This window comes from Alligator sinensis, unplaced genomic scaffold (assembly GCF_000455745.1).
Source record: "Alligator sinensis unplaced genomic scaffold, ASM45574v1 scaffold52_1, whole genome shotgun sequence".
Lineage (NCBI taxonomy): Eukaryota > Metazoa > Chordata > Crocodylia > Alligatoridae > Alligator > Alligator sinensis.
The window spans coordinates 2,076,254-2,080,764 of NW_005842152.1; positions in this window are offsets into that span (position 1 = coordinate 2,076,254).

Sequence of the window (4,511 nt, forward strand, 5' to 3'; positions counted from 1 at the left end):
GAATGGTGGTACAAGGTTCTGTCTTTTGCTGCTCCGGGGCAGATGGGGAGCATGTCACCAGGACAACACAGAGATCACAGCAGCAAGGAGTTTCCCTATCTGGCCCCACACTGGGTCCTGCCCACGGATCCATGGAGGCCTCAGGGGGAGGGCAGCAGGGCAGGGAACCCAAGCCCGCAGCTGGCAGCCTGCCTCCAGCCCCCACTCTGCACACAGATCTGGAGGGCCTGTGCACCCCCTACCCCTCCAGAGTAGGGGGTGCATTCAGCAGTGGGGAACCAGGCCACCACTGCCCAAGTCCACAGCAGGCAACCCACCCCCACCCACCATGGGCTCTGCTCCCATCATGCCACCTGTTGGGGAGGGGGGAGCTGGACTCTGCACTCTGCTCCAGGCGGCAGCTGGGGCTTGGGCGCTGCTACAGGGGGCTGCAAACATGGATCCCTGGCCCAAGCAGCTGGGAGGCCCCCTCTGGCAGGGCTGAGGCAGGCAGGGGGCTGTGGGTGGGGGGTGAGGGGCACCAGCACGGCTGTGCGGGTTGTGCAGGTGGAGTGAGGGGCACCAGCAGAGCCAGGGAGGTTGTGGGGGAGAGTGAGCAACACCAACAGGGCTGGGTGGGTTGTTGGATGGGGAAGGAGTAAGGGGTACCGGCAGGGCCAGGGCGCTGTACGGAGGAGTGGCAGGCACTGACAGGGCCAGGGGACTGTGGCAGGGAGAATGAGGGGCAATGGCAAGGGCTGTAATTGGGGAGTGAGGGGCAGCAGCAGGGCTCTTAGAGAGATGTAGTGGGGTGGGGGGGCGGGGAGTGAGAAGCACTGGTACAGCTGGAGGACTGTCAATGGGGATTGAAGGGCCTGGATCTGCATTCTGTAAGTGAAGGGGGGAAGGGGAGGTCTGGTTTTCCATGCTAAAAAACCCCAAGATCAAATACCAAAATGTATAGTTATTTAGAATTTATTTTATTATAGTGATTGAGGCACTTGTAGGCTTCCAAATTGCTTTAAAATTGTAAGTATATCAATAAAACATTTTGTATTTTGTTCAATTTATAGCTATATTATGGCATTTAATTTTAGTCATGGATTTAGGGGGTTTTAAATCAGAGAATTTGTGATTGTTTGTCAGGGAAAACCAGAATCCCTGCTTATAATATACTCCAGTCATTTCCTAGGTATCGAGGTAAGTCTAGCTGGTCTCTAGTTCCCTGGCTCCTTCTCTTTGCTTTTTTTTAAAAAAGGGAAACTACACTAGCCCTTTTCCAGTCCTCTGGTACCTGACCCATTTCCCATGACTTCAAGAAGATCCCATGGCTTTGAAATCTCCTCGGCCAGTTAATAAACACTGAATGAAGCGTGGTGTGATTTGTGGGGTGCAAGAAAAGGAGCAAAAAGAAACCTAGACACACAACTGGAAGCCAGGACAAATAACGAAAAGTAGGAATGCTGCAGACACATCTAACGACACTTATTGGACTTGCTTCACAAAGGATACAAAGCATCTGCAGGAAGGCAGACATGAGAAGTATGACAACAGTTAAGCCTATTTGTAATGGTGGGAGAGAAGAAATCTGCAACACTAAACCACAGGAAGGAGCAAGCTAATTTGTGAACATTTAAGGTCATGCAAAAGTTTTCCATGTGATGGCAGCAACATACTGTGGGCCTCACCAGCCAGTGCTGAAGCTTTCCCCGCATGGGAATGGAGTGAGGCCTCATTAAAGCAGGCCAAATCTTATGTTAGCAAAGCTTAAAAACAAACTGTCTAGGCTGGGCCTAGGACAACAGTAAGTCTTTGCTGTAGAATTTAGCCATAATTAATCTCATCCCTTGGTGTGAGGAGCAGCAGCCAGCCTAGATTTAGAAGAATGAAACTTAACTGTGTGCACCTGCATAAAAACCCAGGAAATGGATCAAACAGGAAAAAAAAGACAAATATATAACCAATACAAGAATTGATTTTTGTGCTCTTATGGTTACTTGTAACAACACACACAATGTAGGTAACCACTCTTTAGCCTTTTTTTTATTTTATAAAAACGCTCAGAATATGTGACAGGAAGTGAGCTTCATGTCAACCTCTTATACTGTGTACACAGGTAGTATCTGGGTGCTCAAAGTTCATAATATGAGAAGGGGGAAAACAAACAGACACACTTCACCACTGATGTCCTTCCTTAAACTACAGTCTCACCAGAGACTGACCGTTCTTCTTGCCTATGACCTCAAATAAGAATTCAGTTTAGATCTTTAGTCAGCTCGACTGTCTGGTTCTCCTACTCTAACAGATATTGTTTGGTATTTTATGTATAAGACTACTGATCTAAATCATACAGGGGCCTTTAAAAAATCTAAAAAACGGGAACAACGTCCCTGCCCTGAACAGCTTTAAAAAGACTCCCTGCTTTGAACAGTTTATGCAGTACAATTTTCTCTCATGCCTACCCCTTAAAGATACTTAAAATGGATGATTTAAAAAAAAGTTTAAAAAAATGCGTGAAAATTCCTCCTATACATAAGACATTTTAGAGAGAGAATTTTTCAGATTTTTAATGTTAGAAGGGCTCTCAAGAGCATCCAAGTCCAACCTCCTGAACAGATGCAGGATTCACTACTGTTAACCAATTCCAACAGTAAAGGAGACTTCCCCAGGCAGCTTGTTCCACTGCTCTTACAGTTAGAAAATTTGTTCTAAGATTTTTATCTAGGCCTGCTTTACTGCTGTTTAAACTCATTGCCTTCTGTCCTTCCCTCTGCAGCAAGGCATACCATTTTTCTCCATCCTTATGACTATCTTTAAAATATTTAAAAACTACTATCATGTACACCATGAATCTCCTTTGTCCCCTGCAAAGTAGACAGATTTATTTCCTAAAACTTTTCATCATATGCTTTACATTCCAGCCCTTTCAGCATCCTAGTTACTCTCTTCAAAACCCTCTCCAGTTTCTTCACATTCCTCACAAAGTGGGATGGCTAAAACTAGGCAATACTACAAATATGGTGAACAAAATCTGTATTTTGTCCTATAAATATTTTTCTCTTCAAACAAAGTAACGTGACTCCAAGGAGATGGTTCTCCAGCTCCCGAGCCCCGCTCAGAATCCACAATATACTTCTGCACCTCCAGAATTCTCCTAATCCCAGTCCCTCCCCCAATACAAAAGTTAAGACCAAGCAAACTTTTCCAAAAATATCACATTTATATCTAAATGTGTGTTCTGCCCACTCCTGATACTATTTCTTTCCTGTGCTGAGGCTTCTGCAACTTCTCCAGTCTTCTGGACTCAAGAAATTATGAGGTTTTTTTAAGATACCTCCACAGACAACAGCATCCCCAAGCTACCTACTTCCAAGTCCCCATCTCAAACTCCTCTGGCTGTGAGGTTTGGTATCCAAGATTTGTATTTGGACCACATACTTTGGTTCATGAGGAACATTTTTATAATGACCTTTTGTGATGATGAAACATACATGATTGATAGCTGTAGAATTTAATTACTGTATGTATTTGACAAGAGTCAAGAGTGCCATGCTGCGCAATCAATGTGACCCAATACCAACCTGGAGATACCACTGTTAGAGACAGAATCTCAGTTAATTTTTATACTTCCTGATGTGAATATCCACCCATTCCTACAGGCAGTCCTAACCAAGCGGTACGCCAGTGAAGATACTTCAGATCCATCTCCACTGGCTGCTCTTGAGTGCTCATTATCATGTATAAGAGACAAGCCGAGGGTGGTCCACTGGTGTACTTCCAGGCTTGTAGAGTGCTCATGGGTGCAAATGAGCAGGATGGGCTAAAGAAAAGCCCAGTCAGGACAGGCTACTACTGACTGTAGACACCCCCACCCCCCACCACCCCCAGATATTAAGGCCAGAGGAGACCTCCTGAATAACACAGCACAACATTTCTGAGGGCGCATCCACACATGCCAGCACGTGCACTTGCAGCAACTCAAATAGTCCTCTCCTTGCTCCTCCAGCCCCCTCAACCCCTTACTTACGGCACTGGAGCCCTGGTGCTGAAGCAGCTGCTTCAGCACCAGCATGACAGGCAAACCACAGAGACTTTCTGGCAGCCAGAGCATCTCCGGTTGGCTCAAGACACGGTCCGGGACCACACCCTGCCCCGCTTTTATAACCTTCGGGTTTTTTAGACCTCCTGATATACAGGGGTCTAACTTTCTCTGTGCACTACAAGTTTGCAGCATAGGGAACATTTTTTCATTCCTGCACATGCCTCTTGCCCCGTCTCAAAGGGGTTTAAGATGGGGCAAGAGGCACGTGAGCGCTCGTCTGGAAGCACCCTTACAGTAGTTTCTGCATCAAGCCCATAACTCATCAAAGCTTTTATAGCAAACCTTTTAGAAAGTCATCCAGTCTCAATTTAAAGACTTCAAGGTGATGGACTATCCATCACATCATAGATTCAGAGATTCATAGATGTTAGGGTTGGAAGGGACCTCAATAGATCATCGAGTCCGACCCCCTGCATAGGCAGGAAAGAGT